Here is a 27,352-nt window from a genome sequence, read left to right as displayed (position 1 = left end):
AGATCGTGAGGAGAGCAATCCAACGGGACCGACGGTGAGTAAAACGGAGGTCGGACGGCGGAGAAATCACCGTTTGAAGATTTTCGACCCCTCGCCGGAAAACGCTCCGATCCCGGCGCGTCGGTGGTCCGATGGTCGTGATTTTTGGTGGGTAGGCCGGACTTGAGGAGAGGATCAAGGCTGTCAGGCGCGTGTGGCCGGAAAATGGCCGGAACAGTGCCGATTCGCGGTGGCCGGCGGTGGAGGGGAAAAATCGCCGCCAAACTTCGGACGTCCGATCCGGGCGCGTCCGGCGGCCGTTCGCCGTGAAATTTGGAGGTTTTGCCGGAAATGAGGTGGGCAATCTGGCTGGCCGGCGCGTGTACAGTAACTAGGCCGGAAAAACGTGAAAATGACCGGCGGCCGGCGGGTCCTCTTTCTCTCTTTCTCTCTCCTCTCTCTCTTTCTCTCTCTTCTCTCTCTTTCTCTCTCTTCCCCGAGAGTTTTTCAAAATTAAAACCCTGCATGACACTGTTCATGCCACGTGGACCACTCAGAAGCTGACACGTGGCATTTCACTGTTCACGACCCAAAAACATTAAAATAATACGGTATCCGGTAAACTTCAAACGTCCATAACTTTTTAACCGGATGTTCGATTTAAGCGTGCCGCTAGTCTATGAACTCGTATCGACGAGTACTTTACAACCATACAAGAGTCAACTCACAATTACATCACAAGAAAAAGTCAACTCCCGGCACCTTTTAGACAGTTTACACTTCAACTTGTTTTGCCCATAACTTTCAAACCGTAGCTCCGTTTTCGACGTGCTACTAGTCTACGAACTCAGGGCGTCATGCACTTCGCCACGGTACCCTGGTCAACTCGAAATTCCCACCGAGTCAAAAAGTCAACTTTGACCCCTTCGGTCAACGGTCAACGGTCAACCTCGGTCAACGTGCACGGATTCCGGTGCGATTCGGGACGGGGTGTTACATGTATCTATGTAAAGGATACAAAGAATGGATATGTCATTTTTTGTTTGTATGTAGATGACATACTCATTGTGGGTAGTGACGACCATATGATCCGAACTACGAAAGCCATGTTAAATTCTAAATTTGATATGAAAGACATGTGACTTGCTGATGTAATTTTAGGAATAAAAATCACAAGGACTTCGAATGGAATCATTCTTAGTCAAATGCATTATGTGGATAAAATATTAGCTAAGTTTAGTAAAGATGATACTAATATAGCCAGAACACTTATAGATGTGAGTTTACACTTATCCAAGAATAAAGGAGATAGTGTATCTCAAGTCGAGTTTGCAAGGGTGATTGGAAGTCCGATGTACTTAATGAATTGTACAAGACTAGACTTAGCCTATGCTGTAAGTAGACTTAGTAGATACACGAGTTAATCCAAGTGATGATCATTGGAAGGGAATCGTTAGAGTATTAAGATACTTATGATATACTCGTAAATATGGACTGCACTATACGAGATATCCGTCTGTATTAGAAGGATATAGTGATGCAAATTGGATATCAGATACCAAAGATTCAAAATCCACTAGCGGCTATGTATTTACATTAGCAGGTGCAGCCGTAACATGGAAATCTTCTAAACAGACAGTAATAGCTCGATCCACGATGGAATCTGAGTTCATCACATTAGATAAATGTGGTGAAGAGGCCGAATGGCTATGCCAATTTTTGGAAGACATTCCAAGGTGGCTTAAACCTGTGCCAGCAATAAGTATACATTGCAATAGTCAATCTGCTATTGGCAGGGTATAAAATATTATGTATAATGGAAAGTCTAGACATATTCGTCATAGACATAATTCTATTAGACAACTAATCTCAATTGGAGTTATCTCGATAGACTATGTAAAGTCAAAAGATAACATTGCGGATCCGCTAACCAAAGGTTAAATAGAGAATTAGTTGAAAAATCATCGAGAGGAATGTGATTAAAGCCTGTGAATAAAGTTGATACAATGGAAACCTAACCTAGTTAACTGGAGATCCCAAAATCTAGGTTCAATGGGACAACGCAATTGTAAAAACTAGTATGTTTCACTGTAGGGGTTAATCCTCTGCCCATTCCTGTGATGAAACAGTGATAGAAAGAGGTTAAGCATAAAGTATACTTTTAATGATTCCTATAAGTGTGTGTATAGTAATCTTTGCATAGTGATGCTGATAACATTGGAAAAGGAATAACCTATGTGAGAGAGAAGAGTGGTCGCTTCAAAGGAGAATTATTAAGGGCACAATTCTCTAAAAACTCTCGCAGAACCAGGCAGGTGTTCAACGCCAAAATGAACACAACAGTGAGAACTGAAATGTACCAGGAAGGATTCTGTGTGAACTATGTTGTCATTTACACAAACGATGAAATGGTTCAAAGATATCGTATCTACCATTAGTAAGCAAAGAAGATATAGTCTCATAAGGGAAGGTTCAAAGAGTAACATCTACCTATCCTATGTAAGTTCCAACTGCAGAGCTTTACCACAAGAGTCTTGCATAGTACTCAAATCATTCATGTGGGGGATTGTAATGTTTGCAACGTTTTTTTTTTTTTTGAATGATTTTGAATTAATGGACTTTAATGAGCCTTTATGTGCATTATTTTTGGCCTTTTAACTTTCCAAACGTGGGTTTTAACTTAATGGATGATTTTTTAGTAAACACAAGTTTTTGGAATAATAATTCCCAACAGGAGCATCAAATTGGAAAGAAGAAAAAGAAAAAAATTAGTTTTCTGCACATTTTGGTTAGTGAGTGTGGTAAAGATTAGGTACTCTGAAAGTTCAAGGGAAATCCAGATGGTGTTTTGTCTGAGATTTCGAATCCATTGTATCTTGGGAGACTGCCGTTGGTAAACACCACCACCGATGGACGGGAATAGTCTTAAGGACACTGTGGTACCACACAGGCCTCAGACCAATATTTCAACAAGCAGATTAAATCTAGAAAAATACAGGTTCCCAATCTTTTTTATTGATTTATTTTATTTGATCATTTTTCTGTATTTTTATTTATATCTTCATTCCACATATATATTCATATATTATGTATATTTTTAATAACAATAAGAAATTGGTTACTTGTCTTTTAACATGAAACAATGAACATATAAGTGATGAAAATCATAACAACATTTACAAGAGAGATGAAAGCTCTATATATACTTTTTTATAGGATTGTGTTTTTAGTTACAACTGTTTTTTTTATCTCACTAACAAATAATTGAAACGTTGTTTAATTAAGATTTGGAATGGTGGCAGCTTTACGCCTTCACTTTTTTGTTTATTATAAATTTACTGTTTAGAGGCACCTTTTTGTTCTATCATGGTCTATCGAATCATCGGTTTGAAACATAATGTGAACCTGCAAAGCAAAAAGAATGTGAAAATTTTTAAGGGTATCGATGTGATACCGGTCAAAAATTCGCCAATATTTAATCACTAAAAATATAAAATTTTGAAGAATTATGATATCTGCAACCAGTTATCTGTATATATGTTCACCTTTCACCACTCCCAACCCTCCAACCACAAGCAACCGAATTAAATCCCTACCCGAAAGTAGACCACGCTGAGAAATTTGAGCCTTCTGATTCGGTGCCCTTAATAATCAATCCTCCAACATTGTTTGGCCTGGAGAGCTGTGACGAGCTATCTATAACCTTAACTAATTAATGCTCTATTTAGCTTAGAGTGGTGTCATATGTATAATATAATATAAAATATATATTGAATTGGCATAATTAAGATTTGTTAATTGAATGAAATTGTTTGATACTTTCAAGGGTTAATTGCAAGTTGTACCTTTTTTGATTTTTTTCTTATATGGTTTAGTAATCATTTTACATAACTGATATTACAATTTATCAAATTTCAAATTAAAAAAATATTAAAGAACAAAATTAAAAAATTAGTTTTATAAAATTTGTACTTTTAGTATTTTTTTTTATTTTAAAATTTAATACAGTTTAGTTATATCATTTTTTTTAAAAAAAAAATAATAATAAAATGTATTAAAGTGCAAATTTAAAAAATATTTTTAAAATTTTGCATTTTAATTCTTTTACTTTGAAAATTAATAAACTTTTTATATCAATCACTGGTCGTTAATCAAGAGTTAAATAAAACTAAGATTGCAACAAATTAAAAAATCAAAGTTATAAATTGTATAATGAGAATGTTAATAATATAAAATGCAAAACTGTGAAATTCGAAATTACCAACTGCAATTAATCCTATTTTCGAAATGTATTAATATTTGAATCCAGGGCAGATGATTGAGGCATTTTCTTGTTATTATAGTAATAAAACAAAAAAGAAAGAAAGATAAAAGAGAGCGGTCTAATGCAAATTGGAGATTTCACTTACATGAAATGAAAGCATATAAATTATTAGCACAACTTTTTACAAATGATCTCATTTAGCTTTGAGATAATAGGTTCTTTTAGTTGCCTTAGTATCTAGTTGTCCCATTTGCAAGTAAAAGTAGTATAAATTAACGAACCATCTAAATGCATATATATAATGCTCGTAATCAGTAATTGGTCACTTTTTCTTTGTCTTTTTCTCCAAATGTGATATTCAAACTTATGAAAACATATATATGTGTTGTTTACTTGATCAATGTGTGAGGCATACATATGTAGTAGCTTACAACGCATTTATAAGTAAATGCAAAGAAAAAAAATTATAATTTTGAATGATTGCAAAAGTAAAAAATACATACATATATTTATATATATACATATACAATCCGTCTATGGTGCGAACGGTCCTCATGCTGTTCACAGTATTGGTGACGGTTTTTCATACTATTGGTGACGATTTTCTAAGAAATCGTCGTTAATATTATGAAAAACCGTCACTAATATTGCGGTCCTCATGCGGACTGTCCTCACCATAGAATTTCCGTATACATATATACATATATATATACAGTCCGTCTATGATGCGGACGGTCTTCATGCGGACCACAATATTGATGACGGTTTTTTATAGTATTAGTGACGATTTTCTAAAAAACCGTCGTTAATACTATGAAAAACCGTTACTAATACTGCGGCTCTCATGCAGACCGTACTCACCATAGAATTTCCGTATATATATATAAAGGTTACTTCCTTGTACCAAAGTTTTTAAATAATGTTTTTGATAAATAATCATTTTAATGTAATCCAATCGTGTATAAGAGTTAAGAAGTTACAATTAATTATGAATTTAAAATTTTCAACTTTTTATTTTTTATTCACCATCTCAATTAAACCATTTCAATGATCATGATTATTTGTCAAAAATATTAATTAAAAATCTTAAGGGGATGTATTCAATCTATAATTTAATAGATTTAAAATGAATTATAGATTTTAAAAGATTTGATAGATTATAATGGAATTAAATAGCTTTCATAAAAAAATTTATAAGAATCCAAAGAAATCTTTGGGATTAAGATTGTATTTCATATTAATAATTTTTTTTTACAATTTCATTGTTAATCAAAATCTATTATTTTTTAAAATCTTTTAATATTAATAACTTTTTGAATACTATTAGATTTCAAAAGAATTTTACAAAATCCTAGTTGAATACATCTAGATTTTAATGAATTTTTACAAAATCCATTAAAATCTGAATTGAATATCATTACACTTATATAGACTTATTTAAAATTCAAATTAAATACCTCTAAACTTTTAAACACTCTTAAAATCTTTTAAATTTTAGATTTAATACATCATTTTTAGTAAAAATAAACCTTACCCATGTATATATATTGATTTCTGCATAATAATAATAATAGAAAGAACGAGACATGAATTGGGCCTATGGGCTTTGTCTCTTTCGTTTTGTTTTCTGATGGGACTTTAGACCCTTTATTCCTTGTAGATATGCCTTGTATTATTATTATTATTATTATTTCTTCTTCTTCTTCTTTTTTTTTTTTTTTTTTTTCGTGGGGAAATCTAGGCATGCACTTACTATCTTTAATAAAAGTAAAAAAACTAGGTCTTTATCTCTAAAATCGACCATCCATTCATCCAGTAAAGGAAAAGAGAGAGAGAGAGAGAGAGAGAGAGAGAGAGATGATATTGTTTTGTTTGTGGTACATCGGAATAGGCACAACTATGGCTATCCATCGGAGGTCTTTGTGGATGCCCCATATATTTGGCTTCCAACTTCAACGCAGCTGGAGCAGCTTCAATCGAGAGTGAGACCACCATAACGAAAAGGTACAACTGCTTTTGCACTCTTTTTGACATAAATTAGCAATACCCATTTGTCCTTTTGAATCCAAAACCCCGTTGGCTATGTTGATTCTGTCCAAAAATTGAATTTTTATACAATGGTTATTTTGATATATTGGGTTCCTAGGGAGGGACAACTGTGTTCTAATATCCAAAGCCCATTGGGCATGCTGATTATATCGAAAGAATAGGATTTTTTAGAATTTGTTAATTCCAGAACATTTAAAAATTTGTTATATTGGATTTGTAGGGAGTTATAATTGTATTTGTGATCTAATATCCAAAGCACAGGTGGGTATGCTGATTCTGTTGAAAATTTGAATTTTTATAAATGGGTTACTTCCACAATATTTAAATTTTTTCTTTTGACTTCGCTATCTGATCTTGCTGAAACACCAAATATTTTATGTTGAAGGTGACAGACTGCTGAAGCACCAACACCATCAATTTTCAGAGCATCACCTGCTCTTCTATTGATCCTAATAGTCATCATACTCTCTTTAGATCTCTACCCCTTGTTCTCTTTTCCCTAAGCTTTTGTTTTCACGTATAATTCCTTATTGTTTATAGGTTGTTTAAATTCAGCTGTTCTTGATCTCTCTAGTCTGGATTTTAGTTTATGTTTCCTGGTTTGATTCGTTTTCCATTAGGCAATCTCTCTGTTTTATTTTTGTTTATATTTATAAATGAGCTTTTGACCATCATTTATTGATATTTATTTCCTCCCAAATGAACATGATTGACATTTGTTTCTCGACCAAAAAGGCTATTCTTGAGATTTCAGCTGCTCTGGGATTCAGTCTTGGACTCTCAAAAGTTAAGAAAAATCTCTCTCTCTTTCTCCCCCTCAACCCCCCCCCCCCCCCCCCCCCCCCCCCTCTCTCTCTCTCTCTCTCTCCCCCCTCCTATAATAGGGAGAACAATTGATTAATTGGAGGTTGATGCTTTAGAAATGGTTTGTTATCGTAATTAATAGGCAATTGCTCACCAACTGCAGCCACATCCTTTTTCTTTGTATTTGGTCGTTAGTGAATGCATAGCTACTTCGATCATAATAAAGTGTTTGTTTTGGATCATTCAGTTTTGCTGGAACAACATTTTGATTTTTTCATCATTCTGTAATGCTTCTCATTTGCATATTCTGTATTTCTTACATTATGATTTGGTGTTGAAGGTTAAGGATGTCATTTCATACTTCTAAAACTTGCATGTGAAACTGAAGGTTGTCACTTTTATGTGCATCATATGAGAAGCTTATTGTGTATTGTTGTTATTCACTTTTATGGATGATCTGGTTAAAAGAATAGTAAACTAATTACAACTCAAATGTTTCTTTCACTATCTTATCTGTGCATCTTGGAACAATCTTGTGCTTTGTCAATTAGTTCATAAAATACGGTCTTTTGTTTTATCCATTCGTTTGTTTTTTGCAGATTGCTAATGCATCCTCTTTCTGCAGAAATTTCACTAGGATCTTCCTCTGTAACCAGTTTTTGCCTACGATGAATCAAATGCCAAGGCAACAGTTGCTGGTGCGACAATCAACGCACTCCTCGGAGTTGGCCTCATCTAGATCTGATGAGCTACTGCCTTCCCCCACATGGAGGAATCCTAATATTGTTGTATATTTCCAATTACACGGAAATCTATGTGGGATTCTTCACGTTCAGCGTAGACGGTGTTGAAACTTATATATAGATTCCAAATTGAGTCTCTTTTTTTTTTTTTTTTTTTTTGGGTGAACCAAAATTCTGGGAGGTGTGATGAGCAGAGTATAGATCTGACTATGGAATTAGCTTGAACTGTGTCTTTGGCGTGACCATGGAGTTTTCAGGTGAAGTGAGGTCGAATGGAGATGAAGAGAAAGCAGAAGGGCGATAGTGTAGCAGGCACGTGCATTTTTTAAAATCCAAATCTAATCTCGACTGTTGGCGCAATCCTACTGTCAAAATTAGAATCTTGAATTTTATTAAAATCCAGATATTCAAAACTAAAATCTTGGATTTTAATAAAATTCAGAATTTCTGAATAAGAATCTAGTTCTATGAGGCAAATATTAAATATAATCGTCTATTATAAATATCCAATTAAGTTCAAATAGGGTAAATTTTATTTTAAAGTAAGATCTACTTTTAATAATTATTGGATTCTTAATTAAAGGATGGGGTTCGGACGTTAATGGAATACAATGGTTGTGTACTTTATTTAAACTTAACTTTATAATTATTCAAAAAGGGAAAGATGTATATATATATATATATATATTGGATCCTATAAAAAACAAAAGGTACCATTCTTAAGATAACAGTATTTTAACAAATTTTATACTTTGCCAAAATATGCAATTTTTCTAGATGAAAATAAAAATTTCATTAAGAAGGTGAAATAACGGATGCATCATACTAAATAATAACAGTAATATGAAACAGATTAACAGGCTATAATAGAAGGTTATCCAATAAAAACACTCTTAACAGTAAAACCACTAAAAATATACCTTTGAATCATGGGTTGGACTAGATTTAGATTAAAAATCTCTTGCAATGTAATTTAAAATGTATTGTGATCACGACCACACGAAAAATAAATAAAAAAATAAAAAACTGACGGTTCAAAAAAAAGAAAAAAGAAAAAAGAAAAATTAACTAATAAAATGTAGAGATACCCATGTAGAAAGAAAATAAATAAATAAATGGAAATAGAACATCGCGATTACAGTGACTAGGGAATAATACCTTGATATTTGTACGTATCCTGCCACTATGGAGGGAATAACTTTTTGATATTTGTAAAACCACTTGCATGAAATTACTCATGTAGTCCGAGAACAGTGCTGTTGCATCATACAACAACTTCTTGTACTTTAATAATGATTGAAACTTCTGTGTTTCTTTTAAACAAAAACAAAAATTACCGTTACCTTTCATCTTTAAAAACCAAAAAAGATTTTTATATTTAAGTTTTATCTTTTATTTAATTTTAAATGAACTATTTTTCAATCATTTTATTCTCTTACTACCTCACGTTGAACATCACCAAAAGTGGGTTGTACAGCCATTCATTATCCATCTTGGCCAATAAATAGGATTCAAATGGGAAAGCTATATGCATCATAATACTTAGAGGTGAAAGCAAAAATAAATAAATAAACATATAGAGAGAAATATATAGACATGGAGAGTAAAAAAATCTTATTCCTTGTGATGGTGACCATGGTGTTGATGGCCATGATCAGCTTAAGCTCTGTAAGTTGTGTCGAAGTGAATAATAATGGGTTAGCTCAAAGACTGAGCAATGCTGGCAAGCTTCTTCTGGTTGACATAATGATGAAAGGTATTGAAGGTGATGGTAATCTGTTTCCAGGTGAAGTTTGCGTTCACAGGCCCATGGATTGTGCTCCTGGCTGTGGTTGCCTTATCATTCCTGGTGTATGCTATGGCAATTGTTGCAAATAGTAAGACCATGCAAAGAAGACTACAACGATGACGTCTGTTGATGATTAGTATTTAGAGAATCCAAGCTTTCGTATTAAATAATAACGTCGGGTTTATTTTATAAAATAAAGGGGTGTCTTCGTGCACACTCTCATATTTGATGTATTTTGTACGTTTCTATACATTATAATATGTAATATTGTACTCATATTCCTATGAAAGGTATGGATTAGCTATCTACTGCTATATCTCTGTTATGAAGTTGTATTTATAGTTACCAATCTAGTTATGAAGTGTGTTTTATTTAGCAATCTTTCGAAATTCCCACATGCTATAGCTATTTCGCTCACACTCAACATTATTTGTTTATAGAAAATTATACTTCTAAACTAACTTGATGCATGCATGGTAGAAGTTGACTTTTAATTTCACTGTTTGATTGCTATTAAAAAAAAAAAAAAAATCGCTGTTTGCTTGATATATAAACAAGATCACGGTACTTTCTGTATATAATATATATATATATATATATTTTAAAGAAAAACGAATTCACCGAAAAAGAAAAAAGGTAATAGAGTTCAAATAACATAACTCAATACTTCTCTCTCTCTCTCTCTCTCTCTCTCTCTCTCTCTTTCCTTTTTTTTTTTTTGGGATAAAAAACTGATTTTTCATCTTTTAACATGAAATAATAAAGAGATATGAGATGAAAATCTTAACAACATTTATAGGAGATGAAAGCTCTATACATATCCTTTCATGTGGTTGTGTTTTTAGTTACAACTGGATTGGAATTTTTTGTCCTCAATTTCATGTTCCCTTTTCTGTCTCAGTAACAAATAATTGACCCATCGTTTAAAACTTGGAATGGAGGGCAGCCTTACTCCTTTTTTTTTTTTTTAATGTAATTTTACTGTTCTTGTTTACTTTCTGTGCCATGTGAGGCATCTATGATAAAGTGCAAGATTGTCCCAACAAAATCTAGAAACTTATAAATATTATGATTGCCTTGTGTTTTGACCACGATATTAGTTTTCCAAATTAATATTTTTTAATTCATTGAAATATTATTTTTGGAAGATCAATTAAAGAGCATTAGTCCCACATTGATCGGAGATGGCAAAGAGACATAACTTGCACATATATAAATTATGATTTTGAACTTGGATTTTGGAAAAGTCCCATATCGAAAGCGCATGAAGTATTTGAGCCAATCTCTCTTATATAAATTGAAGCTCCATTGGTTTGGAAAAAAGGATCACTACACACCTCTATATACAATTATAATAATATAGACTAATTAGTTTATTCTCATTACAATTTGCTTTCTTTAAATCTATTGTTCGAAGTTGTTCTTAGTTGAAATTTTAATTTTAAAAGTTCTTTAATCATAAGGCAATCGGATCTTTGTAGATTATTTATGTTATCCAATAATCAATACAATCATCTGAGGAGTTTGATTCAATTGGTGTACAATTTTTATTTCTTTGAACTGTTACAGGTTTGACGTGGCACGCCTTCATATTTAGAAGACGATAGATTGTTAGAAAATTTTCCGACATTATTCCAACATTTTTTTTTGCACATTCGATGGAACATACACAAAATTTCAATTGAGAACAATAGTTCAGACTCAATCAATGTCTCTAGAGTCCAACACCCATAACAACAATAAAAAAGGAAGCAGCTGGCATGACTATCGACTCAACGAAGACGTTTACCTAGAAGTCGATCCATGAGCTATCCTGAGATCTGAAAGAGGGTCAAAGGAAGATGGAAGTGTTCCAAGAAACCCAACAATGATTCCAAGAGACCCAGCTACATATGCCAGAAGGCATTATGTATTTGTTGCGTTAACAATTGTAGGTTACCCAAGCCTTGTTGAGTGGTGCAAGGTTATTTATTGGCCAAGAAGAACAGATACAGGCCTTTTAGGCCGTGCTTGAAGGTAACACATTAAAGATTGATGCACCAACTTTGCTGACAAAAACGTACGGAAATGAAGTTGAGGATGGTCGCACCAGAATGACAATCTTATATTCCCCCACCAGCTCAGAACCCAATTCATGGTGGAGGACCAACTGAAGACCAAGGCCATAATGTTAAAAATGGTCGAGAAGGACAGATTGTACAAGCCCCATAGGCCGTACCATATGAAGTGCAGGCTTTTCAAGCCGCACCTCATGGCATGCAGGCCTCTCAGGCCGTAAATAATTTTAGTGGAGGAAAAGCAGACTTTTAGCCCCATGATTTCCCACCTATCCGAAATCAAAGTCATGCTGGGGGGCATACTAAACAGTATAGTCAAAACTTTTAGAATGGCCAAAGTGAAGACCATCATTATTAGGCTGACTACCACGGTTTGGTATAGAGACATGGTGTCAGGACATGTCCAAGATAGGGCCGGAACCCTAGACAAGCTCTAATTCTAGGAAAACCCTACTAGACCTTCCAATGGAAAATCCGGCAGCACCTCCCTTAAGAGTTAGACTTACCACAATTTCCCTGCACTGAAAACACACTTTTGCATATACATTGCCTTATTCCTCCACTTAACTACAATTTAATTCCACAATAACCAGCACTTCCATAAATTAAATAGGAAACTAATGCAGTATTTAATAAAATATATCCAATACAGTATACAGAGCATCATAGGGTACAATTAAGTATGGAAGTTATACAACAAAGGATGGAAAGAAATATTACAATAGAAATAAATGAAAAGAAAGAAAACTCCTCGAAATACGACAGCAACAAAGATCAAACTCGCTTCGGACGAACATCTACCAATCTTTGTACCTAGGAGAACATATTCAAAAATATGAGATGCTAATCATCTCAGTGAGTGACCCTATCTAATATAAAATTATAATAGTAATAATAATTATAGTACACTTGATTAATTAGGAATAAATAAATAAATAAATAATAATTAATTGGAAATAATATTTTCTCTCAAAACCCTCACCATTCACTCCGTTGGAAAAGTTCTCATTTTTAAAATATTTTCACAAAACCTAATCTTTTATGCTCTAAAAATCAAAGAATAATTAATTTAATAAAAAATTTAAATAATCCAAATACGAATAAATATAATAAAATAAATCTAGAATACTTGCATTAAAGAAATATAACATAAAAGTGAAATTCAATACATAATTCGTAACATTTGATTTAATAAACTAAAATAAATAGTATAAAAAATATAATTTAAATAATTACAAACAATCATGTAAAATAAATAGCAAAATAATATTATAAAATTCATTTTGAAATATTCAATCAATCTATATAATAAAAATATGGCAAGACGCATTTTAATAACATTAATTTAAAATAAGTGACATAAAATATGAATAAATACATTTTAGAAAATACTAATTGGAAATAGGTAAATAAATAAATTAAATACATTTAATTTAAATACGGCTTTAAAACTTTAGTATTTGAAATTTATATCAGAAAAATAATACTTAACGTACCACACTATATACTAGTGATGCCCTACGATACTAGTGTCCCAAGCACCATCCGGCAGAAGGTTAAAGAGAGAAACTTGCATACGGTTGCTTCGGCGTCCTGAAAGCGCCGCTGCTTAAACCGTCAACCCGGCCATGGAGGGGGCAGGCTTATGGCCAATATCAAACTTGCCTGCCCCAGTCCGATGGCAACTCACGGGAGACATTATAACTTGCTCGCTAATCATATCCACATATACAGTACAGAACACCAGTACTGTATGAGTGCGTCTAAAATCAATTATCAAATTTATTAAAATACCAAGTTTTCCAAAATTCACCGTGGGAATTATACCATTTTTCAAATCCACAATCCAACATTTTTCTTTAATCCTCATCATAAATCCATCACTTTAAAATCCATCAATTTCAAATCCATCCATTTAAATATAACAATTTTCAACACCATAAAAATCTAATCCATAAATAATCAAACGTATAATATGGATTTTAAACTCAATACTTTAATATAATTATTTTTCTCAAAATCTTAAAATCAATTTATATCAAAATCACATAAATTTCATATTTGGTTAAATCCACATAAGTACATTTATTATAAGTAATTAATTCCATAATATAAATTTAACAATAATCGATCATAATTTAAATCCATAACTTCTTTAAAACCAAATATATGAATTCCATGCAATATATGCTTAAATCAATAAACTTTTGGCATCATAAATTCAAAAATAAATTTAATAACAATTTAAAACATAGTTTATTTAAAAACCCAAAATATAATTTTTGATGCAATACATGCACTAAGTCAACATAAATCATCATCATAAGCTCAAATAACAATCTCTTCAATATTAAACATATATAGCACATTTTTCATAAATTCAATTAGTACCATATATATATATATATATATATATATATTTATTTTTTCACAATCCCAAAATATAATTCGGTGACATTACATATATTAATTAATCATAATTTAGCATTATAAATTTTAAATATCAATTCCTCTCAATATCAGCATATTTATTTTCCATAATTTCAAATAACACAAAATATATATTTTTAATAGTCCCCAAAATAGTTTTGAAGATGGGTCACTCACCTCAAGCACGTGTATCAATTGAGATCTTCCGCAGGATCAACTCCACTACCCACACGTGCACCTAAATATCCACAATACATAAAACTAATTATTTTAACAATTTAATCAGGTAACTCCCAAATGGATACCCGGGGAGCAAACACAAACGAAAACCAAAATTTACGAGTAATATATCGAATCGAAGCTTGTGAAACAAGGATTACGAATCTGGTCTTACTTTCTGGAGATCGGACCTGAGGTGTCCGGAATCTTGTAGGAAAGGTCTCGAATTTTAGACCCTCGATTCTCACAATCTGTTAAGAATTGGGGAAAGTGGACACCGGATTTGGGTTTAGGAGGTCGGAATTAGTGGGAAAAGATGGGCGGTGCAACTGGAAACTTGCCGAAAAGTCGATTTCCCGACGAACCGCTGTGGTCACAGGAACCCATCACCGTCGGCGACGCTTCCGGTGGCCACTAGTCGTGTCAGGACCCGTCCAGAATTCCTCCCCGGAACCCTAGACAAGCCCTGATCCTAGGGAAATACCACTAAACCTTCCAACGGAAAATCCGGCAGCACCTCCCCTAAGGGTAGGACTTACCAAAAAATTTCTGCACTGAAAACACACTTCTATAAACATCCCCTTATTCCTCCCACGTTACTACGAATTGATTCCACAAATTTACAGCACTTCAAAGAACTGTAAATCAGTGCATAAATAATAACTACACGTCCAATACAGTATACAGAGCATTATACAATAAATGTGGAATTAATACCATGACAGATAAGAAGCAATACAAGATAGAGAGGAAAAAAGGGAAGAAATACTTCTTGAACTTTCAACAACGAACTGAGACATTGGGCTCGCCCTAGACAATCAACGTTTCCAACCTGGACCTAGGGGAACGGAATTTAAAAACGTGAGATGCTAATCATCTCAGTGAGTGACCCTAACTACTGAACACCTTTAATATTAATCATATACCAAATAAAGAAATTTAATTAATACCAACAACTAAATAGATAAATAAATAATAAACAATTGAAGTAATATCTTCTCTCAAAACCCTCACTATTCACTCCGTTGGAAATGTTCCCCTTTTAAAATATTTTCACAAAACCCGATACTCGTACTTCCCGAAAACCAAGGGATCAAATAATTTAATAAACAACAAATAAATAAATAAATACCCCAAATATAAATAAAATGTAATAAATTATAATAAATAATTTTTGTACTCTTTGGGGTTTGAAATTTCTATCCGAAAAATTTGTACTTGATGCACCACACCATATACCAGTGATGCCCTTCGATACCCATCGTCCTGAGCACCGACTGGCGGGGAGATTAAAGAGAGAAACTTGCAAACGGCACTTCGGCGTTCCGACAGTACCGCTGCTGAAATTGTCATCCCGGCCAAGGAGGGCGGCGGCTGATGCGCAATATATAAGACTTGCCTGCCCTCGGTCCAATGGCAACTCACGGGAGACATAATACTTGCGCGCTAAACCACATATACATACACCAGAACACCAATACTGTATGAGTGCGTCTAAAATAATTATTAAATCAACCGTACCGTTCTTTCCAAAATTACCGTGGAAAATATACCAGTTTTCACATTTACCGTCCCACATATTTTCATTTAACAAACCCGGTACAAAAACATCGATAACAGTAAAACAATAATTTTTCTCGTAGCACGCGGTTCAACAAATAATATACCACGGGCATAATTATGAAAATTAAACCACCAATTTAAGCAAATAATTTTCTTAAAATATTCAAACCGATTATGCCCAAAAATAATATAAAATCCAAACACAATTAATTACTGAAAATACTTGCTCATGTGTAATAAATACCATTTAAATCACAATAAAATAATAATCGGGAATTTCTTAACAATCCAAAATTTCGTTTAGCATTAATGGGTGAATATATATATAAAATAATATTTTTTTCCGATTATATTTAAAATACATCACATGAGCATAAATTCCAGATATCAAATTAACACAACATAAATATAATTAATTGCCCAAAATAGTTTTCAAGGTGGGTCACTCACCTGGAGCACGCAATTAACCAAAGATCCACCATGGGATCAATTCCACGACTCACCCGTGCTCCTAGAACACAATTCACACACAGTCAAATAAATTAATATTTTATTCGGGTAAATAATACCTGGTACCCGGGGGGTCAAACACAAACGTTAACCAAAATTGTCGAATAATATACCGAATCGAAGCTTGTGGAATGAGGATCACATTACCGGTCTCCATCGACCCCAATTCCGCCGGTGGTGGCCGGAATTTGGCCGGAAAGTTTCGGCCGGTCTTGATTCCTTCGCATCTCACAAACCGCTTCGAATTTTGGAAATTGGAGGCCATATTTGAACTCAGAGAACCCAAAATAGGGGAGAGGGGTGGCAATTTGGACTGGGCTGGCCGGAATACGGCGGAATCGCCGAAAAATTTCAAGCCACCGCCGCCGACTTCACCGGCCCGATCTGGGTGCCTTGCCGGCCGGCCGGTCGCCAAATTTGGCTGGTTAGCTCACCGGCGTGTGGTCTTGGATGGTGGCCGGCGCGTGTGGCAAGGTGGTGGTTGGAAATGGTGAACACGGGAGAGAGAGAGACGGCCGGAGGGAGAAAAATGAAGGAGAAGGAAGAAAAAGGAGGAGGAAGAAGAAGAAGAAAGAAAAAGAATTCCTCCTGTGTCCCTGCCCCTTTTTCCCCACATGGGGAGAAGAAAAGAAAAAGAAAAAGGAAAATAAAATAAAATAAAAATAATTAAATAATATTAAAAATAATATTATTACATAAAATAACAATAAAATAATTTGGTAATAAGCATGGTTCACATTTGGCATCTCACCATGGTGACACATGGTCACATTTATTAAGTCACATGTGGCACTTCGTTACACGTTCAAAAATAGTATTAAAATAATACAATATTTAAAAAACTCTATAGGTCCATAACTTTCAAACCACATGTCCAAATCGGATGTGCCGCTAGTCTACGGACTCATATCGACTAGTACTTCACAACTATGCATGAGTCAAAGCTTAACTTTGCATGAATAAAAAGTCAACTCCGGCACCCCTTGGACAGTTTGGACCTCAACTTGTTTTGCTCATATCTTTCAAACCGTAGCTTCGTTTTCAACGTGCTACTAGTCTGCGAACTCGTGCCAACGTGTACTTCGTAACGGTATCTCAATCAACCTAGAATTCCAACCGGAACAAAAAGTCAACTTTGACCCTTTCGATCAACAGTCAAAGTGAAAGTCAACGGTCAACGGTCAAAGTTGGAAAATTTCCGTTGTACTTTGGGACGGGGTGTTACAATCTTCCCCCCTTACAAAAATTTTGACCTCGAAATTTCTGACATCGCTGAAACGGATTAAAATATCAGTCGCAGTTTACACGACTATCACGTCACTTTCTCGACTAGATTAATTCACCATGAGGCTTTTGATCTGAGAAAATAGTCCTATTGACCCATACGCATTCTTCATGAATTAAAAATCTACACTGGCTGCTCCTTACATGACAGGTCTTCGACGTCTTTTCATAGCAACAATACGTGAATTACGTTGCATATCCATGTCTGCGTATGATTCATAATACTTTTTTCTCGTAACACGTGGTTCAATAAATAATAACAAACCCGATACGAAAACATTGATCACAGTAAAACAATAATTTTTCTCGTAACACGTGGTTCAATAAATAATATACCACGGGCATAATTATGCAAATTAAACCACCAATTTAAGTAAATAATTTTTTTAAAATATTCAAACCGATTAAGCCCAAAAATAATATAAAATCCAGACACAATTAATTATTGAAAATACTTGCTCATGTGTAATAAATACCATTTAAATCACAATAAAATAATAATCGGGAATTTCTTAACAATCCAAAATTTCGTTTAGCATTAATGGGTGAATATATATATAAAATAATATTTTTTTCCCGATTATATTTAAAATACACCCCATGAGCATAAATTCCAGATATCAAATTAACACAACATAAATATAATTAATTGCCCAAAATAGTTTTCAAGGTGGTTTACTCACCTGGAGCACGGAATTAACCTAAGATCCACCATGGGATCAATTACATGACTCACCTGTGCTCCTAGAACACAATTCACACACAGTCAAATAAATTAATATTTTATTCGGGTAAATAATATCCGGTACCCGGGGGGTCAAACACAAACGTTAACCAAAATTGTCGAATAATATATCGAATCGAAGCTTGTGGAACGAGGATCACATTACCAGTCTCCATCGACCCCAATTCCGTCGGTGGTGGCTGGAAAGTTTCGGCCGGTCTTGATTCCTTCGCATCTCACAAACCGTTTCGAATTTGGAAATTGGAAGCCATATTTGAACTCAGAGGACCCAAAATAGGGGGAGAGGGGTGGCAATTTGGACTGGGTTGGCCGGAATACGGCGGAATCGCTGGAAAATTTCAAGCCGCCGCCGCCGACTTCACCGGTGTGTGGTCTTGGACGGTGGCCGATGCGTGTGGCAAGGTGGTGGCCAAAAATGGTGAACATGGGAGAGAGAGAGATGGCCGGAGGGAGAAAAATGAAGGAGAAGGAAGAAGAAGGAGGAAGAAGAAGAAGAAGAAAGAAAAAGAATTCCTCCCGTGTCCCTGCCCCTTTTTCCCCACGTGGGGAGAAGAAAAGAAAAAAGGAAAATAAAATAAAATAAAAATAATTAAATAATATTAAAAATAATATTATTACATAAAATAACAATATAATAATTTGGTAATAAGCATGGTTCACATGTGGCATCTCACCATGGTGACACATGGTCACATTTATTAAGTCACACGTGGCACTTCGTTACACATTCAAAAATAATATTAAAATAATACAGTATTTGAAAAACTCTACAGGTCCATAACTTTCAAACCACATGTCCAAATTGGACGTGCCGCCAGTCTATGGACTCATATCTACTAGTACTTCACAACCATGCATGAGTCAAAGCTCAACTTTGCATGAATAAAAAGTCAACTCCGGCACCCCTTGGACAGTTTGGACCTCAACTTGTTTTGCTCATATCTTTCAAACCATAGCTCCGTTTTCAACGTACTACTAATCTACGAACTCATGCCAACGTGTACTTCATAACGATACCTCAGTCAACCTAGAATTTCAACCGGAACAAAAAGTCAACTTTTGACCCCTTGATCAACGGTCAAAGTCAAAGTCAATAGTCAACGGTCAAAGTTGAAAATTTTCCGTTGTACTTTGGGACGGGGTGTTACAAGTTGTGATTTTTGGAGGAAAAGGTAGATCGGGGAATGGGTGACTCAACAGGACCTGCGGTGAGGCAAACGGAGGCCGGATAGGGGAGAAATCTAGGTTTGAAGAATCGGTGTCGCTGCCGAAAAAAGTCTCGATCCGGGTGCGTCGGCGGTTGGTTGGTTGTGATATTTGGCTGGCCGGCCGGTTTTCAGGTGGGCATCAAGGTGGGGTGGCACGTGTACTGTTCTGGTGGCCGAAATGGGTGAATGGCGGTTGGCCGGTCCTTCCCCTTTTTCTTTTTCTTTCTCTATCCTCTTTTTCCCTCCTCCTCCTTCTCTCTCTTCCTTCCCCTTCTCAACCAGCCAAAATGCCCGTGGGTGCCACTGTGCACTCATGGGTGAGTCCACTTTTTGTGACAAGTGGCATCACTGTTCACACACATACAGATCCACGAATAGTAAATGCTGTCTCGAAAAAACTTCACAGGTCCGTAACTTTCAAACCACATGTCCAAATCGAGCGTGCCGCTAGTCTATGAACTGGTATTGATGAGTACTTCACAACCATGCATAAGTCAAAGCTCAACTTTGCACGATCAAAAAGTCAACTTCGGCACCCTTTGGACAATTTGGACCTCAACTTGTTTTGCTCATAACTTTCAAACGGTAGCTCCGATTTCGACATGCTACTAGTCTATGAACTCGAGATGACATGTACTTTGCAATGATGCCTCGGCCAATGCAAAATTCCACCCAAAACGAAAAGTCAAAATTTTGGCCCTCTCGGTCAACGATCAACCTCGGTCAACGTGCAAAAATTCCTACGTACTTTGGGACGGGGTATTACATATGGACATAATGTAATACCCCATATAGAAGTACGTTGGAATTTTCTCAAGTTGACTGAAGTTGATCAAATTTGACCGTCGTTAACCGAGAGGGATCAAACTTTGACTTTTTGATTTAGATAGAATTCTAGGTTGACCAATACATCATTACGAAGTACGCATCGACCTGCATCTGTAGACTAGTGGCACGTTAAAAATAGAGCTACGGTTTGGAAGTTATAAGCAAGATAAATTGATGTCTGAACTATTCAAGGGTGCTAGAGTTGACTTTTTATTCTTGTTTAATTTGGGTTTGACTCATGTATGGTTGTAAAGTACTCATCGATAAGAGTTCATGGACTAGCACCACGCTTAAATTGGACATGCGGTTGAAAAATTATGGGTTTGTAAAGTTGTGTATGTTTTCCAAGACTGGTTTTACTGGGTAATAAAATATTTAAGGAGGTCCTTAAATTGTGCCATGTGTTGCATTGGAGAAGTGCCATGTGTTGCTGTAATTTAATAATAACAATATTAATATATATATATATATATGTATATATTTTATATATTTTATATTTATTTGTTATTTTATTATTTTCTCTCTCTTTCCTTTTCTTTTCTTTTTCCTTTCTTTTTTTCCTCCTCCCACGCACGTGCTCCCTCTTCTCCCTCCCACACAAAAATAACTTCTCTCTCCTCCCTCTCCCCCTCCCTCTCCCTCTCGGGTTTTTGCCTGTTTCTTTTTCTTTGGCCACCGAGTGGATGCACGCATTGGCTAGCATGAAAGCCCATGGCTGGGTGACGCCGGAGGCCAAATTTCTGGCCGTTTGGCCAGCAGACATGCCGAGATTGGCCATCCAAAGCCAGCGATTGGCGATCCTCCAGTTGACCCATTTTTTGACGGTTCTCGACAGTGAGACCGGTCTTTCCCTTAGTTTTCAACCCCCTAGTTTAAAAAATGATCTCCATTAGCCCAAATTCTAAGTTGTTTGTGAGATACACGAGGGGAGAGCTTGGCCAAAATTTTTTGTTCATTTTCCGGCCAATCCCAACGGTTTTGAGCTTAACGAAGGTTGGTTTTGTGTTCCTTGTCTTAGCTTTCTATTGATATTTAATTTGTGAATTATGATGGAGTATTTTGAAAGATGCCATTTTGAATAAAATATTATTATTTTAATATGGTAATCTGAAAAGTGTATATGTTTAATATTTAAATAATTAATTTATATTGAAGATGCCAAATTGTGTTGACTTAAATAAATGTCGTCTTGAATTAATGTTTTCAAAAAGTTGGGGAGTTGCAAATTTTAAATTGTTGTTGAATTATTGTTGATTTTACTGTGAGGTTATGGCATCTAATAGAATGTATCCTATACACTTAATTATATGTGAAATTGTATGTGGTTCTAATGATATTTGGATGAATTGATTTGAAGGTTTGAGGAACTAATTATATTAAATTACTGTGATAAAAAAATATATTTATGCATTTAATTATTTATTTATTTATGGAATTGAATTATTGTGGAAGAGATTAATTTTATGAAATTATGGTTTAGTTTTTATTAAATTTATTGTTGATTTAAATGTTGAAATTTTGATGCATAAATAATGCATTTATGTGATTTTAATTATGTATGAATTTTTATGTTTTTATATATATATATATATATATTGTTTTGGTGTAAATTGATTTCATGGATTTGAAGAAAAATATTTATTTAAATTTTAGTATTTCCAAACAATATATTTATGCATTAATTAATTAATTTATTCATAAACTTGATTTTATCAAAACTCATTATATTAATAATGATATAAAAATTTAGAGTTTTTAAATGCACCATACACGTACCAATACTCTGTATTTGTGGATGTGATTAGCACGCGGGCGGATTGTTATGAGTGGGTAGATTGTATACTCTCCCGTGGTTGCCTTCAAATCGAGGGCAAGCAAGTTTGAGATTGACCATAGCTGCCCCCTTCAATGGCTGGGATTGAGGGTTTTAGCATCGGCACTGCTGGGATGCCAAGGCAGCCTGGATGTAGATTTCTCTCTTTAACCTCCTCGTCAAACGGTGCTTTGGGACGCTGGACACCGTCAGGCACCACTGGTATATAGTATGTACATCAAGTATATTTATGTACAGATATATATATATATATATGTTATATAATGTTATGTTTGTATGTATTACACCGCACGGGATGATGATCCGATGTGGTACATGAAGAGCTAGTCTCATAACTATGTTGCCTTCGAGTTTAGGCGATCAGACGGCCAATCTAGACAACCACCCCAAACTGTATTGGTAGCAAGGTACTGGCAACAGCTGGAATCATGGATCATGCAGCATATTATAGGTTATTGTTCATACCTCCGACGTGAGTGTATATTTTATAATATGTTTTGAATTTTAAAATATTATTTTACTTATATTATCTTAAATATTCATAATATGATTTTTCTAACATTATACGTAATTGCTTTTATTGTCATCACTATTGTTAATATTATTCTTGTTATTAATATTGTTATTATTATTTATCATGATTTCTTTTACAATCATTTTCATTATTATTATTATTATTATTATTATTATTATTATTATTATTATTATTATCATCATATGGAATAATCGGATAAGTGCCACAGTCTATGGGCAAGAAAGATAGTCATTGGGCAAGTATAATAGTCCTTGGATAAGTGGTAGCCTTTGAGCAGGTGAGATAGCCCTTGGCGTAGTTGTGGTTATGTGACAGCTCTTGGACAGGTGATTGCCTATGGATAAATATGATAGCCCTCAAACATGTATGGCAATATGGTAGCCTTCAGGTAATTTATATTAATACTATTTTTATCATTAAAATTATTTCTATTACTATTATTGTTGATGTGGTGATTGTTTTACTTTTCTTTCTATATTACGTACGGTATATTTGAAAAACAATATATGAAATGTATGGCATTTAGTGGGTGATGTGGGCGGATGTGAATAATTAAGGGTATTTCGTGTTCTTAAGTTATTTCTAATACATGTACCTATAGATAGTTTGATATCAAAGTGCTATAAATTGTTGAAATTATTATAGTAAGGTGGGAGAGATAAGGTGGTATCATATAGGAGTACATTTTTGTGTAGGAAGTTTTTGGGGCATGTTCTACCTTTAGGGCAGATACTGCCTTCCATAGGATGATCCGATAGGATTTCCCTGGGATCAAGACTTGTCTAGGTTTCAGGAAATGGATAGGGAGGCTGTTGAGACCATCATTCAGAAGATGATTGGCCTTACATTTAGAAAAGTTGGTCGACCATCCTATAGAAGACCTTACCCTGAGGCCATTGATCGGATATAATTTCCAAGGCGATTTAGGTTTCCTAAATTCACTTTGTTTTTAGGTGGAGAGAATCGATCCACTGTGGAGCACATAGGCCGCTTCACTATCCAATGTGGGGAAGCTGGGGCCAATGAATTTTTAAAGCTTTGTTTGTTTGCTAACTCTTTGACAGGTTCTGCTTTCTCATGGTACATCAACCTACAACCAAATTTGATTCATACTTAGTAGGAGTTAAAGTGGAAATTCCATGAGCAATTTTACAAGATTGAGCTGGAGATTTTCATGGTTGACTTGTCGCATTTACTTCAAATGGAAGGAGAATTGGTGGAGAACTTTATTGCCCGATTTAAGATGGCAAGGATCCGATGTCATTTGGATATACCAGAAAGAAAATTTGTCAGGCTAGCTTAAAGTGGACTGAGCTATAAGCTTCGGAAGAAGTTTGAAGGGATAGAATTTCATGATTTTTTTCGAATTAGTCTCTCAATAATTAAGGTATGAAAGTATTTTGAGGGAAGAGTATCAGAGGAAGAACTCATCTTGGGGGTCATACTATAGAGATCCAAATATTGAGGTTTACTTGGTCAGGACTGAGGACCAAGGAATCCAAGATGGCGCCGCCACCAAAATCGGCGCAACTAAAGTAGTGGCCACTAGGACATACATATGTAACTTTTAGTTAGACCAACAAGGAACCATCTGTTATAGTTTTGAAGTAGTGGACATGGATACAAAAAAGAATCAACTCGAGCTGAAGAAGGTTTATAGTTTTGAAATCTCCAAAGCCGATCAAATTTTTGATCATCTGTTAACTGATAAGGTAATTAGATTACCTAACGGCCATGTTTTACCCACTGCTGAAGAAACTAAAAAGAAACGGCATGGTATGTGAATGCATTAAACTATTAACTATGTGGTGTTCTTAAATACGATCTAGGCACTAATTGACAAGGGCACCTTGAAGTTTCAGGAAAAAAGAAAGTATGTAATGGAGGTTGATAGCAATCATTTCCCATTAGCTGAAGTGGATATAGTTTCAGCTAACATTTTAGACTTGACCAAACCTAGAATAAAGGTCGAGCTAAAACAATACTTATCTGGCAAAGTCTAGAAAAGGGAGAACAAAGAACAAAACCAGAAAGGAGTATTCGGCCAAAAGACCTGGTAAGGTGCTTTGTGCATATTGCAAACATGAAGTTGAAGATGGGAAGAAGAAACCTTTAGAGATATGTGAGCAGAATATATTAAAGTCACCACCAAAGAATTACGGATCTCATAGTCCAAAGTTAGTGTTCTAATGCCTAGGACCGAAGGTGCGAGATGAGCATTAGAAGGTAAACCATCAACACCATGGGAGGCAATTTAACTCCAAGCTCCAAGTTACATTTTCGAGGGATAATCAAACAAGACTAGTTTCTCATAAAGTTGAGAAGCCAAGGATATTCCAGCCAGTAATTACAAAAATAGGCCATTGATATCATGCAGGATATAAATCTTCTCAGCCACTTACCAAGACTCAGTAGAGACGGATGCAATGATAGCATGGTGCGGAAAGAAAATTGGTGCAAGAAGCAAGGCTCATGAGAAGGCGGCTGAAAAAAGCTAGTGACAATAGTCACAATACTAACTCGGCATGAAATCAGAAAGACAATTGTATACTCAATGAATTAGTCACACCATTGCGATACAATGGGTAGGCTAGAGAAATTGAAGAAAATGGCTGAAGTCACAGCTAAAAAGGCCGTTATCTCATCAGGAGTCGGCCCTTCCAAAGTGAAGAAGCAATCTACGGTATGGGTTAAGAAACAAAGTGCTGAAGTTATCCCATGCATATAGAATTTGGATGATGACCGATGACCTTATAAAAGAAGACATGGTTAAAAGTTCAATTTGGAATCATGGATGTAGTGACTTGTAATATGGTCGTTGTTTTACCATTAGCATTTGAAGCTCACTCTAACTAAGCAAGTGTGATGGAAGGGGATGTTATGGAAGATGGAAATGTCAAGATAGAGATTTTAGAGGATGCTGAGCCTCTAAGGAAGGAGTTAGATCATTCTCGGCCTCAAAAGATGATTTTAAAGAAACCCATAGAAAGAATGGCACAACATTTGAAGCCACTCTATATTATTGTGGGGGATAAGTCTATCATGATTGCACCTTTTGTTGTTGAATCTAAATCTAGTTACAATGCTTTACTTGGTCGTGATTGGATCCATGCAAATTTTTGTGTGTGGTCATCTTTACGTCAAGCTTTGTGGTTCTATAATGGCGAGGAGGTTGAGGTGGTTAAGGCCGATAATCGACCTTTCTTAGTTAGTATCAATGCAGTTGAAGCTTGGTACTATAAGGATGAAGAGAGCCTCGTTCAATTTTTTGGCAGTGATAAGTAAGGCCGCCCTTGCAGGGGTTATGGCCTGGAAAGATATCAATGGGCTGCACAAGATAGCAAAAGGGTTTGGGAATGAGCTGGCTCGACCGACAATAGCCCAGATATCAGAGGCTATCATAAAGGATTCCCAATGAATATATGCCAAAAAGAGGAAGAAAAGATAATGGCAGGTCAAACCAATATTAAGAAGTTAATAGCGTATATGGTAGAAAAGAAGTTGGAAGTTAATTTAGCTTTGGACTTAGCCAAATGTATTGTGGAGGATGATGCCGATCTTGATGATGCATCCATCTTTGATGAGATTTAGTTGGCACCAGTTAAGATGGATGACTCCAAGCTGAGGTTCAAGATCCACTATAGAAGTAAACTTGGGCACTGATGAGGATCCTCGGCCAATGTTTGTAAGTAGCATATTGAAAGCTGATTTACGATATGAAATTATTGAACTTTTAAAGGAGTTCAAAGATTGTTTTTCATGGGACTACCATGAGACACCTGGCCTAGATAAAAAAATTGGTAGAGAATCATTTGCCAATCAAGGAAGGATTTCGGCCACATGAACAACCACAAAGGAAAATATCACTAGAGGTCACATTTAAGGTGAAGAAGAAATCGAGAGGTTAGTCAAGGCCGACTTCATATGTAAAGTGGTTATCTAATGTAGTCCCCATGGTGAAGAAAAATAGAAAGCTTAGAGTGTATATTAATTTTCAAAATTTGAATTTGGCTACACCCAAAGATGAATATCCTATGCCAGTAGTTGATTTACTTGTGGATGGAGCAGTCAAGCATGTAATTTTTTCTTTCATGAATGGACATTCTAGATCTAATCAAATTTTTATCATCGAAGAGGATATGCCAAAGACAGCTTTTAGGTGCCCATGTGCAATAAGCACATTCGAATGGGTCGTTATGCCATTTGGTTTAAAGAATGCAGAAGCTACATACCAAAGCGCAATTAATGCAATCTTTCATGATATGATGGGACATATTCTAGAGGTTTATACTGATGATGTCATTGTGAAATCGGATGTCATGAAAGATCATGTGGTTGATTTGAAAAAGGCATTCAAGCAAATGAGAAAACACAAGTTGAAGATGAACACCCTGAAATGTGCATTTGGTGTCTCTATAGGTAACTTTTTAGGATTTTTAGTCCATTAAAGTGGCACTGAGGTTGACAAAAATATAGCTTGGGCAATTTTTGAAGCCAAACTACAACGGAAC

General features: G+C 35.1%; 1 long non-coding RNA gene across 1 annotated transcript; it reads left to right on the top strand.

Annotated features, from left to right (window-relative positions):
- Window positions 1-5,926: 5,926 nt before the first annotated feature.
- On the top strand, window positions 5,927-7,976 carry LOC112492402 (uncharacterized). The gene is made up of 2 exons (XR_003056772.3): window positions 5,927-6,247; window positions 7,722-7,976. It is a non-coding gene; the product is annotated as an uncharacterized LOC112492402 (long non-coding RNA).
- Window positions 7,977-27,352: the final 19,376 nt, after the last annotated feature.

Source organism: Ziziphus jujuba, chromosome 1 (genome assembly GCF_031755915.1).
Source record: "Ziziphus jujuba cultivar Dongzao chromosome 1, ASM3175591v1".
NCBI classification, from domain to species: domain Eukaryota; kingdom Viridiplantae; phylum Streptophyta; class Magnoliopsida; order Rosales; family Rhamnaceae; genus Ziziphus; species Ziziphus jujuba.
Note: the sequence above shows the minus strand (reverse complement) of the source record. Positions and strands in the feature narration are given on the sequence as shown.